The sequence below is a fragment of the Plecotus auritus genome, assembly GCF_963455305.1.
Source record: "Plecotus auritus genome assembly, chromosome: 3".
Lineage (NCBI taxonomy): Eukaryota > Metazoa > Chordata > Mammalia > Chiroptera > Vespertilionidae > Plecotus > Plecotus auritus.
Window position 1 is genome coordinate 24,416,418 of NC_137772.1, and position 15,118 is coordinate 24,431,535.

Consider the following 15,118-nt stretch of genomic DNA (forward strand, 5'->3'; position numbering starts at 1 on the left):
AGCCACAGAGAGAGATTTACAACCTGGACAGCTTTGATCCAGGCCTCTGATAAACATCAGGAACAGTTCACTCTAAGCCGAGAGGGGAAGGGAAGAGGCCTCCGGAGGCCTAACGTCCTCTCCTCCTACATCTTGGGGGACAGGGATGTAATGGGTGCAGAAACAGGGCCCCTGAAACCACAAGCAACACGGCTCAGGCAGAGGCGACGATTCGGTCAAAAGTTAAACCGGGAAGGGGTGGAGGCGCTGGCCCCGGTCTCTGAAATTCCCTCACACTTGCTCACCTGTTCTTCCCCAATGCGTTGCTGTGTTTCTGTAAACATAGAGAGACCAGAGAGAAAGCACCAAATAAGATTTGAGCTGAGAAGGACACGTTTCACCCCGCAGGCTCTCGGGTTTTGTTGTCCCCCTTGTTGTTGTCGATACCGTTGTTCTTAGCGATGGTGGGGTTGGTAAATGGCTGGGTTGTATTTCATCCCTGCCTCCTTCCAGAAGGGCGTAAGGCAGGACAACCTCCCTGCGGTCACAGAGACCTGGTGGCCATGCCCTTTGCCCTCAGCTTGGCCCCGCAGGCCGGCAGGGGAGCCATGTGCCCTGGGGAGCCTTCTCCCCAGCTCTGCCAATGGAGAAGATAGCCCCAAAACACAGCTGTAACCAAGGTGAAGGGGGAGCCAGGTGGTTTCATCTGGACACTTTCTCAGGTTGGTTGCCTCAAGTTTAAAGTCTCATTCACCTCCGTAAAACTGTTCCCGTCTGTCCGTCCGTCTGCCTGGAGAGCGGCCTCTGCCATGGAGGGCTGGACTAGGGCCTTCACAGAGCAGCCGAAAGGCGGGGTCTCTGCCCACAGGATCCACAGGGTAATACAGACATCAGGAGACAAACGGCCCAAAAGACACCCTGAGAAACTTGCAGGTCTTCATCGTGCCCCACAAACCAGCTGCGGCCCGCGCATGCAGAAATAAATACATATTTGCTGAGCACCAAATTGGTCTAATGACCCTGACCTGTCTCACAGGGTCATCTTGAGAAATAGCTGATGTCAGACGATGAGCGTGAGCAGCTGTTCTCCATTTGCACTCAACAAGAGGAAAGGGCCTTAAATTACAGCAGGAGGGATTAAGGTTAAACATTAGGAACAGCTTCCTGGCTAGGAGGGTTGTGAAACACTGTAATGTGTTACCCAGGGACTGCTGCAGACATTCCTTTTTCAATGAGACATTAAAGAAGAAGGAGGTTGGTGATCTGCCCAGGCAGTTTTATTAGGAACTTTATTAGGTCACCTGGTCCATCCTCCTGAAGGCCAGGGCTTGGATTAAAGAGCCACCTAGCAAGGCCTTTCCGGATACAGGATGACCTCTACGGCACCTTACAATCCGAATGCTATGATTCTGAAAAAGCTCATTCCACACCCTGCACAGTGAAAAGAGAATCCAGAGCCATCCTCGAGACCACCCTTGGGGACCTACTTCCAAGCCTTTGCTGGTGGTGGTCATTGTTAACAATGAGAGGAGGAAATAGAGTGATTAAAACCCTTTGGAGACCAAGGGTATTTACCGCCCATACCAAGAGAAAACCCCACATTCCAAGGGACTGAGAAATCATAAGACTGACACATTTTATGGCCAGGAGGACAATACACCCATTTTAGGATGAGGAGACTGAGGCCTAGAGATGGCCAGTGCCTTCACACAGTTACTTTGTACGAGACCTGGGCCTGGAAAACCCTGAGTAAGAGCCTGACTTGACCACTAACCAGCTGTGTGGCCCTCAAGCAAGTCAATCAGCATCTCTGGCCCTCAGAATCCTCATCTACAAAACGGGACTATTATAAATATTAAACCTAAACCGCGGGGCACCGCCATCAATTCTGGAGCACCCTGGGTCTAACCTTCCTGCTCTTACTATCATCATCCTCCATTCATGATCCTAGTCCAGCTGCCTTAAACATAGACCTCTAATATGGAAGCAATTCTTTTGAATTTTCACATTAAGAGAAAAAGAAAATGTTTGATCTTTAAGGCCGGGAGGTATATAATTAATCTTAGTCATCCTCCTACCCAAATCCGCTCACTTTGCAGATGAGGAGATGGAGGGTACCCACAGGCACTCAGAGAGAAAGACAGGAGAGAACATGCTAGAAGGGGTCGGGATTGGGGAGAGAATGCCAAGGGCAAGCTTTGTTGACCGGAACCAACCTGCTGCTCCCTGGCCCTAGGTATGATTTCAGTGCATTAACTTGAAATCCTTGGTAGTTCCTCAGTGGCCTCCCGTTCCATACCCCCCAGTCACCTGATCTTGGGGTTAGCACCCAGAGGGTCGTGCAAAGCCACTGACCAATTGATGACCCCAGGATGGGGGTTTGCTGATACCAGAGAGGACAGGCAATTTGTTCACTGGCTTAGCCTTCCTAGTCCTTCCCTCCACCGCCCTCCTGCCTCTTACCTTCTCCAGCCCTGCCCCCACACATTCACCTCTGGCTCAGCCCACCCTAGTCTCTAAAATCAATCCCCATCCAAGACAAGAGCCATTGAAAGACACACAAGGACATTTGTTTGCACCTCCTATTTGCAAGGCTGGGTGGAAGCAAATATTATTTGATTTGATCTGTCCCCCAATCATCACGCAAGAGAAGGAAACCAGGGTCAGAGAGGTTAACCAAGCTGTGCTGGTCACACGAGAAGCAAGAGTAGCAGATCTGGGATTAAACCCAGGTCTCTGCGTTCTGAAGCCGCTCCTCCTTTCCTGGGGCAGCTGACCCCAGCCCTGGGGCTTCACACCTAGTCCTTCTTCCTGAATGCTCTGACATTGCTTGCCACTGCTGATGCCACCATCTTCGCCTTGTGCGGGGCCTGAGTCCACTTCTCAGGGAAATTCCACATCCCCTGGGACTGGCAGAATCCCCTCCCTATCCCCTAGGTCCTGGAGTTCCAGGTGAATCACAGGCAACCCTGTGGTCACTTGCCTCCCTGGATTTTCAAGCTTCCATGTGCTGTGTCACTGTGACCCTCCTGCCTTTCGGGAGGGTCCATCTCCTCACTCTATCACCTGGGCGTTACCCTGTCTGTCACCATATCCTTGGGGTTATCTGATATGCCTGCAGAAAGGAACTCCTCAAAGGGCCTGCCCATCCAGGGGAGTTTGCTTGCCTGCTTGGGACTTGACCAGATCCCCACCCCCACCCAGCCATGCCCAGACCAAGATGCTGCAGCCCTGGAAACATCCCTGGTAGGACCTCAGTAGCAAGCAGTTAAGAGAACAGACTGGAGTCAGGCTGATTAGCTGGGAGCTCCTGGGCAAGTTCCCTGTCTGTGCCTCAGGTTCCCCATCTATAAAATGGAAATAAGAGAACCTGCTTCATAGAGTTAGTATGAGAATTAAGTGAGTTCATATGTGTAAGCAATTAGAACAGAGCCTGGTACATGGTTAGGGCAGCATATATGTTACTAAACAAAAGTACATTCTAGCCCTGGCTGGCACAGCTCAGCAGTTAGAGCATCAGCCTGTGCACTGAAGGGTCGCAGGTTCAGTTCCAGGTAAAGAGCACGTACCTGGGTTGCAGGTTCAATCTCCGTCCCCTGTCAGGGCCATGCGGAAGGCAACCAATGGATGTGTCTCTCTCACATCGATGTCTCTCTTTCTCTCTCTCTCTCTCTTTCTCTCTCTCTCTCTTTCTTCCCTTCCCCACTCCTTCCACTCTCGCTAAAAATCAATGGAAAAAAATATCCTTGGGTGAGGATTAACAAAACAAAACAAAAAAGTACGTGCCTAGACCCTCTAGTTTTAAAATCACACACCAGGAGTCCAGCCAAGGCTTGAGGAATCTGAAGGTTGGACAGAGCCTCCTCTCTCTCAGTGAAAGAGTCTTTGCAACCACAGCACTGGAGTGTGAGCACCTGCTTCTGGAATACGTGTGAGGATGGGGAGCTCACTGCCTTCCAGCAGACTACCCCCATGTTGAGCAGTTTTAACTTGCTTTGCTTGCTTTGTTTTTACCCTGAGCAGTTTTAACTTGCTTTGCTTGCTTTGTTTTTACCCTGAGCCTTTGCCTGGAGAGTCCACCTCCTGGCCTGAGACCCAAGCCTGCTCCCTTCTGCATGACAGGCTGGCCCCATGTTCCCCTCTCACCCCAGCTCTGGGCACCGGGAGGCCGTGCCCATGATTTACTGGTGGATTCTATGCTGGCAGGTAGTGCAAACCAGCCTAGCACATTCCTGCCTGCTCCCCGCACCTTTCGTCTCCGAAGCCCCATGGCTGGCATACCAGCACGCACACCCCGTGTTGACAGCTCCTGGGGCAGTTCAGCCAGGCAGGGCATGGTCCGGAGCCAAGTGGATGGTGCCCAGGGACAAAGAAGAGAGTGTGGGCTCTGAGAAAGGCCTCCAAGCACAAGTCCAACGACAGGGAAGGGAGAGGCTTTTCCAGAATCTGCCTTAACACGGGCAGAATAGACAGGTGGCGGGCATCTGGGAGGCACCAGGAAGTCTCTTGCCCTTTTTAAGGTCTTGTGCTTTGGGCTTAAGCATTGTCCTCTCCCTCTATTCCTCTATTCAGTGTAGAGGTTGATGGAAGGAATAATACAGAAAGCCTGCGATACTTTGGTGCAAATGAAGCAGATGTTTTTGGAGAGTAAGTGACAGGACAGGGTACCTAGGGGAGAGAAGATTCTGAAAATCAGAGGAAAGGGCACACTCCCTCTACCTCTCAGCTTGCCTGGAATGATTGAAAGGGTGAAGATAATATCTCTTTTAGGGACTACCACGTGCTACGCACTGTCCTTAACCACTGACCTAAATCAGCGATTTTCAACGGGTGTGCCATGAGAATTTTCAGATGTGCAATACCTGACTGGTTAGTCAGGGGCACTGACCTCATTTCCCTTAAATAGTCAGATTTTTAAAAAGATACCAGCCAACACAACAATAGCCATCTGGTCTGAATGAATCAAAATTATACCTATTTTTCCCCTGGTCAGTGTTCTCAGTGGTTAGAGCATCGACCTGAGCACCAAAGGGTGGCAGGTTCGATTCCCAGCCAAGGGCACAAACCTGGGTTGCAAGTTTGATGCCCGTCCCCGGTTGGGGCACCTGCAGGAGGTAAGTAATCGACCTCGCTGAGTTTCAGCTTCTCTGTCTGTACAATGAGGATAACAGCACCTAACTCCTAGGGTCTGGGGCATGATGAGACCAGTTACTCTTTGTAACACACTTAGAACAGTGAGGGCATGTGTCACATAGGAGCGCTGCAGAGAGCTCAGATGGGCCCCGAGAGGCCAGGCTGGGTTAGCCTCACAGCTTTTCCAAGCCCAACATCCCAGCCACAGCTTTAAGTGCTCCCCTCTGGGGTGCAGGAGACTTATGAGCAGGTGAGAAGTACTTGCAGGACCCAGAGGTGAAAAGGCCATGGAGGGACATGGGGACTTCTCCCCAGGCTTTTCAGAGAGGTTGAGCTAAAGGTTCTAAGGGCTCAGTGTCTAGTAAACCACTCGTACAGAGGAATAGGAGCCAGCAAGAGCCAGCCACTATATGTTCTGAGGGGTTCTTGCAGCAGGAGGGCTGATGGCCCTGGGTGTGTATGAGGATGTGGATCTTCTCCATTCTGCCACACGTGCTCCCATGACATACAAACGCTCATATCTCCTAATCAGCGAAGTTTCTTAGTTGCTCAGAACAATGCTTGGTATCAACCCACGAGGTGAGAGTAGCTAGGGATGAAGAAGCTGCTAGTCAGAGAGAGAAGGGTCCCTCCACCATCAAGTAGGTACACACCACTCAAATTACTCTTCTCAACCCCCAGCTTTTATGTAGGATGTTCTTTACCGCCAGACCACCACCCCCAGACTCTCTCCATTTGAAATGAAAACCCAGCTCAAGTCCCATCTCTTCTGAGGAGCTCCCCTCCCCAAATCCCCACCATGACCCACACATCTTTCTGCTTTCTCTGGCATCCCATCATAGGCAGCTCCTCGGAGCTCAGCATGCATGGTTCTCTGAGTCTGAAGGAAGAGCACAAGGGCTCTGCATCAGCCAGACATGTTCCATCTCCCCTTTCCTAGCTAAGGTGCTTCATATTGCTGAGCCTTGCTCTCTTTGCTCTAAATGGGGGATAATTACGGTACATACTCGCATCCTGAGAGCTAAGTGTAGAACATATGCCTAACACAGAGTAGAAGATGTTACCTATGGATATAGTTTTATTTTTCCAGCAAAAGGCAGCTCATGGAGAACTGAGCATAAAGTCGTTTCTCAGTATTCACGGGACATTGGTCCCAATACACCCCGCAGATACCAATATCTGAGGTTGCTCAAATCCCTTATATAAAATTGCACAGAACAATGCATACAGTCGGCCCTCCAAATCCACAGATCCCCAACTGTGGATCAAAAATACTGTTTGCTATTTATGGTTGGCTGGTTCCACAGATGTAAAATCCGTGTATAGGGAGGGCTGACTGTATTCTTGTTGGAACCCCCTGGGCACAACCACGTCATTGGTGGGCTGGGTAAAGATGAGCCCCAGCTCAGTCACAAGCTAGCTGTGGGACTCAAGGTGCACTGCTTCACCTTTCTGGGCCTCCGTTCTCTGATCTGGGGGAGCTCAGCAGCCTCTCCTGACCCAAAGCGCAGAATGATTGACAAATTCAATAGTAGTAGCAAAGGGGCATGGCTAAGTGCACCCGAAGTTGTTCAGACCTGGGACCTAGGTTTGAAACCTGGCCCCACCGTGACCAAGTCACACATCTTTTCAGGCATCCGTTTCCTCATCAGTAAAGTGAGGGTGACAACACCGACGTCACAGCACTGTTATAATACTTACGTGGCAGAATGTAAGCAAAATCCCTGGCATGTGACAAACATGCAATAGCTGCCACTAGTGGTGGGAGTTGTTGTTAGTTTGGTTCTTATTGTTACTATTAATCCCAAGAGTAAAAGACAAGTAAGGTACAGAGAATTCAAGCCACAGCTTCTATGACAGAAATGACTTAGGATCACTGCCTCTGATAGACTGGGTGGTAAAAATTTGAGAAATAATGAATTACATGAACCCCAGAATTTCCTTTATCTCTAATGCTCAGTGTCCGTGGATTGAGCTGTACGCCATTCCCAGTCCTCCCCGGCCCCAAGGCACAGAAAGAAGCTAACCAGTTTGCACTCTGCTGTTTGTTGACCCGAAGACCCACAGTGCTATCTGGGCTTTACCCCTGGCTATCCAGTCAAGGTCCCCAGGCAGCCAAGGCACAAACCCAGAGTGACACCTATGAGACCTGGTCCCTCTCGGGGCTGAAATCATAGCCTCACTGCCCCTGGGTACCTCTCTGCCTGGCCAAAGCCCGTCTCCAAAGAGCAGAACTGTTGTTGGACAGGAATCCAGTGGCCTTTGGAATTCCTGGGCTGAGGCATGCAGCAAGTGTCCCGGGCTTGACCCCCAGCCAAGAGGCCACTGTGACCATCCAGGGGAGGGCCTAGGTGGAGGAGAAGGGAGAGAAAAGGGTCCTCTGGGGACTAGGAAAGGAGTCAGACATTAAACCTCTTTCCCCACTGTGAACACTCCCAAAGCCTGCTCTGTCCCCACCCCACCCGGCCCTCCCCTGAGGCCACACTGCAGCCACTTAAGCCTGGCCATTTGCCAACCTTCCAGTGTGGACTTTAGGTTGGGGAACTGAGCAGCTCCAAGGTGCTGACCTTCTTGCCAGGGCCAGAACCAACACCTGTCACAGGCATGAGTGCTAATGACAGGCCCAAGTCAGTGGCATTAAGGTTAACACCTGCATTAGTGACATGCCTTCCAAAGGTCAATGGTGCCCATTTAAGCAACTTGAGGGGAGGGCAGGAGGGAGGGGGGACTTGCCTCCCTTCAGTCCAAGCAGGTGGCTCTATTACTTGTGCTAAAGCTCTCCCCAGTCACCCATGTAATTGAAGTAACTGGAAGGACTCTCTCTCTGGAGCAAGAGGAAGAGGGGAGAGGGGAAGGCACATTTGTTTTAAGAAGGCCCTGCTAACTTGCTGCTGGGAAGGTGGGCTCTCTCTGTGTTCCGGGAGGGTGGCTTGTTGATGCCAGTACTGTAGCTCCTGGAAATGTTCTCCTGCTTCCCGGTACTGTGAACTAAGTCCGGAATCAGTATATGAGGTCAGATCCACCATCCCTTTTGTTGGGTCCCCAGGACCAGCTGGCCCCTGCCGCTTCCCTCAGACACACGTCTCCCCTTGGACTCTGCCTGTTCAATTTCTGGGCCTTTTAATCCTCACTGCAGCATCCTCCCCTGCCACCCACAGGGAGCCCACATGTCTCCATTGTGGGATTTTGAGATAGCTCCGGACTTGGTGAGAACAGGAGAGATTTGAACCAAAGACTTCCCCAAGCAGAAATGATCACCCAAAGACAAATCAAAGACTTCTAAGTGGGAGGGAGTGTTGGGTGGCAGGTAAGTTTATAAATGTCAGGCCCCACACCATTCTTCAGAAACAGCAAGGCATGATCACTTTCCTTCTAGTCATTTAACAGTCGAGAAAAATGCATGAAGGGTCAGTTTTGTGCCAGACACTGAGCTAGCAACCAGAGGAAAAAGACGCAGCCCCATATAAAGGAACTAAAATACAGTTGGGTAGATTAAGGGTCCTTGCTACAAAGGGCAAAGTGATAGATGCCTAAACAGAGATACAGGTAAAGAGCTGTGGGAGCAAAAGGAAGGGACAATCCATAACCCAAGGGGAGAATGAGGGAGGGCTTCTTGGAGGAGGTGACATGTGAATCTTGAAGGATAAGATGTGGATGTGAAGCAATGGGGACAGCACATTTCCCATGGAAAGAACAGTGAATACAAGGCTCTGTCAAGGGGAGGTGTGACAGATGCTCCTGATGACAGCATGCATCAATGCCCTGGATGTGCCAGGCATTGACCTAAAAAGTTGAGAGGAATGTATACAAAAATAACAGCTCCATTTCAAGAAAGTGGAACAGGTGTCGGGGGCGTGGGGGAGGAGGAGGAATCCAACACTGATTTTTTGGGGTCTGCGCATGTGATGCATGGTGGGTGGTGTTATTATTATAAAAAGTTGTCAGGAATAAACCACAGGCCTCCCCACAGATGCCACTGCCAGATAGGAAGACTGGCAGTATTTTGACCTCACTTGCGCCCTGTGCCCCAGGATTCTCAAAAAGCCTGTCTGAAAGAGCCCAAGTGCTTCCATCAGCAAAACAGATGGGAGAAAAGATGATACAGAAGCACCCAAACCTTAAGTTAAGTAGCACCCTCTGTCTCCTGTCAGGGCAGCTTATTACTCACCCCACATATTACATTTCCCCTCTTCTCACAGGCCTCCAACTCACCTGATGAGGCCATTATCCAATCAAGGCAAAGTGAGACCCCAGTCACACAGCTTAGCTCAAAGCAGAAACCAGGGTGATGACGGTGGCAACAGGTAGTACTTATTGCCTCCCAGTCCAGTGCTAACTACATGCTAAGACTATTACCTCATATAACCCTCACCTTATTATCATCTCCATGTTATTGGTGAGAAAACTCCGAGAAATTGAAGGAATTGCCCAAAGTTATACAGCCAGTTAAAAGGTGGGGACAACTCTCAAACCAGTCCATTTTGACCCAAAACCTCAAGGGCAGTCTTTAACTGCCATGGCCAGATGTGAATGGGCTTCAAGGCCAGGAGCAGGAAGGACTATGGCTGGGTTCGAGGGAGATGACCCCCAGTGAAGGCTGCAGGAGTGGGTGGAGAGCTCAGTACACTTCAGAGACCATTTTTCTCCTTTGCAGGAGAGATAAGTTCCCAAAGGCTGGCAGAGAGGAAAGCCCTGGGGTCCACCCCATGTTGGTATGAAGACGGATTCCATGTGGGGAGGGCGATGAGAGGAGAAGGGAAATCAAAGCAATAAAACTTCCCCTGCCACCTAAAGCAGGTAACCAGGGAGAAAACAACGCCGGCAGCAGTGTATCCCTCGATCCATATTTCATAGGAGAGACGATAACAATTGGACATGTCACTCCCGAAAACCAGAAACTCAAAGCAATTTTAGATGAACTTTCAGAATGATGAAACAAATGGCCATGTTCATGTTATACACCAAATAAATCACACCAAAATGATAGTTGTAATTCCCAAAAGTATACAGAGAATTGATTTTACTATGACACTTATCATGATGAACGGGTACACCCCTGCATGGGCCCATCTGAAGTGGCTGCTGCTTAACCCCTGCCTCCCAGGCCCAGCTCACTTACGCGCAGGGTCCCTCACTGCTCTCTGAGCCCTGGCATGCAGAGCCTGCCCCCAGGGGCCAGACTGAGACCTGGGGGCCAGACTGAGACCTAGCTCTGCCCCATGGGTCCCGGAAGCTGGATCACCACCAGCTTCCAATTCACCCGGTGAGCACAGGGGGACGGGGGTCTGAAGCTGAGCAAGCTACCATCTGAAATGGAAAAGGGGCTCACAGGCTACATCTGTGTCTCTGTCTGAGACCCTGTGTTTTCACTGGTTGCCTAATTCACCTTCATAATTACCTTTGTACTGGGCATCATTACCTGGGCCTCTTTTTAGATTAATTCATGGAGGCTCTGAGAGGCCACCTTACCCAGAAATTTGAATCAGGTCTTAATAACTCCAAACTGGATTCTCTTCCCAACACGTTCTGCTGGCAATTGTGCTGCTAAGACCCTTCCCCCAACGCTGAGCCAAAACTTCACTCATTCACTCATTCCTCCATTCCAGGGTCAGCAAGTGTTTATTGAGCATCTAGTAGGTGCCAGGCACTGGGTTGAGAATACCATAGAGAATAAGACACTATTTCTGTCTCGCAGAGCTCACCATCCAGCTCAGGGCTTGACACAAATGAATGAAAAATTGCTTCGGGGCATATGCATGGTGCTATCCCCACATTCAGGGGGAACTGCCTGGGTCAGGAAGGGCAGAGGCGGCTCCCCTGAGGAAATGACAACTGAACTGAGAGCCCAAGGATGAGATGATGTCACCAGGCCAAAGGACAACTGCACAGTGGGGAGCAGGGCCTAGAGGCAGCCGATGGGGCTGGAGAGGAAGAGGAGGGCAGGGAAGCGGCTGTCAGAGGAAGCCAGAGGTGGGAGGCTGAGCCTGCACATCAAGGAGCTTTTTCCCATCATGCAGCCCGCCGCAAGGCTTAAGCAGAAGGGACATGATCAGATTTGTGTTTCCAAAGCTCGCTCTGGTGCTGATTCAGGGACGGCGCCACGCTTAGTCAGGTTGAACGGCGGCTGAGCTTGTCTTAGACTGGGGGCCTGGAAGGCGGAAGGCCTTGTATCCTTACGAGAGTATTTGCATTCTGCCAACTGGAGGTCAGAATTATATTGCTCGCCATCAAAGGCTGCTGTGAGGCTTAGAGAGCGAAGAGTAGATAGAACATGTTCTATAAAATAAGCTATAAACATCAACTCAGGACAAAATCAAAGGGAGTTGCTGAAAATAAAAATAGATGATGTCTCAGAGTTAATGTCATAAAAAAAACTCTTTTAGCTCTATGGTGCCGGTGTTTTTACACTTCTAACTTCAGAGCTAAGATAACGTGAGCTGTTTTGTTTGTCAAGGGTGTTTTTCTGGTTTGGTTTGGTTTGTTTTTTGTCTTTTGTTTCCTTAATGTAGCTAACACAATCCCAATGCCACCCCTTACATCTTCCCTCTGGCTCTAAATTATGATCCTGTGACATACAGAGGTTCTGTAAGCAACATGCACATTTACATCAGACAGTGAATGCTTGTCAAATTCAGTCACTGCAGATTTACAGTCAGTCCTACACCAAAGAACAAATAACAGGAAAGTCCTCTGACCCCCACACCCCTGAAGCACAGACCACTGGGCTCAAGGATTCTGACTCGGGGCAGAAGACATACTTTTAAAGCCACAACCATGACAACATGCCCCATGGTTTCAAGAGGTGTAATGGAACAAAATTGTCATCCCAAAATTGCAAAAGAACAAAAAAGCAGGACTCAAGTAAGTACCTCCCAATAAGTTTCTTCTCTCTTGACTTCTCCAAGTAATAAGGCAAACACTTTACGAACCAAACTCGAAAAGAGAGAAATTTTAGTAATGTTCTTGTGCCCAAATTTAGAGGAAGACGATTACAGTGACCACAGTATAACTTAGCAAAAACCTAGATCCAAGCTCCTACCAGAGGCCTTTAAACTAGTAACTTTCAAACTTAAGTAGTAAAGGATGAGCACACAGTTAAAGGAAGAAATGTCTCACCAATCCCCATGGGGTTGATTTAAGTTATTTTAGTACGTACAAATACTAACCTAGGTATAAATCCTTACACCTTAAATCCATAAGAGCTGCTAGCTCTTATGCAAACATAAAATAAAACAAATGTATAGAAGAAATACAATTAAAACTACCAAACCAACACAATTAGAATGAATAACATTAATTTTCTATGGTGAACAATGATGCTTTGCAGAAGCTGTCTCCAATGTTGGGCTTATCAGCAGAAACATGTTAGTGTCAGCTCGATCCTTTGGACTTCAACATGATGGACCATCATTTAATCCAGAGGTTAGCAAACATTTTCTGTAAAAGGCCAGAGTGTAAATATTTTAGGCTCAGTGGACCTAGGGGCTCTGTCACACACGACTCAGCTATATTGTTGTACCATGAAATTGGCCATGGACAATGCAAATGGATGGGCCTGGCTGTATCCCAATAAAACTTTATTTACGAAAACAGGTGCCAGGCAGAATTTGGCCCCGGGGCCATAGTTTATGACTCTTGATTTCATCCATCATCTTTATTATGTCATCATTTGGCTTTTTGCCTTTTAACAACAAATTTCACTCTTAACTATTGATTTATTATTTTTATGGTACAGTCAATTCAATAATTCACTCTAAAATGCAACTTTGAAAAAAATTAACAACATTTTTCTTGCGTACTTACCATCAGTGCTAAAGAATTGATATTTCTTTAAAAGGCAGGATCTGAGCAATATACCCTCTCAAGTGGAAATGGGTACATTTGGGTTCTGTGTACCTAGAGGCTTGTGGACCATGAGACAGCTCAGTTCTGTCATTTCTTCTGTCTATTTGAACTAACAATTAGACATGAGTGACATCTTTTATCTTCATTGGACATGAACATATTATTTAAGAGGTGTCAGCCTCTTTCACTGTCTCACTCACTTATGGATAATAAAGAATATTATAAACTGATGAACAAAAATAGATACAGAGGCAGAGAAGCATCGAACAGACTGTCAAACTACAGCGGGAACTCTGGAGAGGGTTAGGGGGATGGGAGGAGGTAAGAGATCAACCAAAGAACTTGTATGCATGCATATAAGCATAACCAATGGACGCAAGACACTGGGGGGGGGGGAGTGAGGGCATGTGCCGGGGGAGAGAGGGTAGGGGAGGCCGGGGGAAGGTCAATGGGGGAAAAAAGGAGACATATGTACTACTATTTGTAATACTTTAAACAATAAATTAAAATTTAAAAAAAAAGAAGACAAGAAAAAAAAAAGATTGTCAGCCTCTGCTATTTTCTCTTTATTTTACAATGTAGTTATTCAAACAAAAAACAATAATTATTGAGTTACTTACAAATGCCAGGCACTGTTTTCAGTACTTGAAATCTTAAGTGAAAAAATAGACCAAAAATTTTGCCTTCACAGATCTCACATTCAAATTGGAGAATGAGCAATAGAGACAGACAATAAAAATAAAAATATCTCATTAATACATACAACGTGTGATTTTAATGAAATCAAGTGAAGGTCTATATTAAATAACTTAAGAAACCGGCCTCTTTCCCTAGCTGGTTTGGCTCAGTGGGTAGAGCATCAGCCTGCGGAGTGAAGGGTCCTGGGTTCGATTCCTGCCAAGGGCACATGCCTGGGTTGCGGGTTCGATCCCCCATGGGGGGCATGCAGGAGGCAGCTGATCAATGATTCTCTCTCATCATTGAGATTACTCTCTCTCCTTCTCCTTTACTCTGTGAAATCAATTAAAAATATTTTTAAAAAAAAGAAAGAAAAGAAACCAGCCTCTTCATCTCAGAAAATTATCCCTGATTGTGAAGTAGCATCCCAAAGAGAAGCGTGATGTTTTCACCTGGTGCAGGAATTCAAGGCCCACAGAGAGGGAATGTTTATTTTGTTTTGCCATTCAGAGAGGTCAGCCTACCAGGAGCCAGGCTTACTCACCAAGCCATCAGGGGCTCCTTGGGTGCCAATGTGGTCGAAGCACAAATGTTCCAGAACAGAAATGGGCAGCAACACTTGGCACATGCAGATGCCCTAGAACAGTGGTTGGCAAACTACGGCTCGCGAGCCGCAGTTTGCCGCTCTGCTGACTAATGAGTTTGCCGACCACTGCCCTAGAACATGCTGGGACTGTGGTTGAGGTGGTCTCATCTCCCGCACAGCCCCTCCCGGACGGCCCAGAGAAGACCAGAGCAGGCCTCGGAAGGCCTGGGTTAGGTCCTGGCCCTGCCACTGGCGACTGTGGATGCGTCAGCCTCGCTGTCTTGAGTCTCAGTTTCCCCAATCGGAATTCTGGAATGTCAGGAATGCCTTTCCTGTCTCCCTTAAAGAATTCTTAAGAAAACCAAATGAGATAAATTTTGAAAGAATTTTTAAAATTAAGCAGCTGAGAGTTGGTTTGTCCCCAGAAGGAAAAGGGGGGCCCCCAAAGAGGCAGGTTTGTATTGATCTGTAGCATCGCCCCAGGCCCCTGCAGCCACTGGGCCTGGTCATTCGCACTGGGGTTCTCCCCTTTGGTCAACACCGTACACAGGTGAATAAGAAATACAATTTGTAAGTGTATTATTACTTTTTTATTGTTACACTATTATTATGATATCAATGTGTTGGAAGAACTGAAGTGCAAGTTTCTAGGCTGCTCACATAGTCGAATCCTCTTTACAAAGGAGAGACCCTTATCTCTATCCACATTCATCTTCACTTCATGAACATAATTAGTTACCAAGCCTAAAGATTTTTTTCTCTTTTATTTTTTTCTGGTTTGCCTTTTATAGACTAGCAATATACATTACTCTTACTATCTTTTGCTTTAATCAGTTGCAAAAAACTATCCCCCAAGCCCTATGTCTATTGCATTTTCCTTGGGGCTTGGAGAAGAAA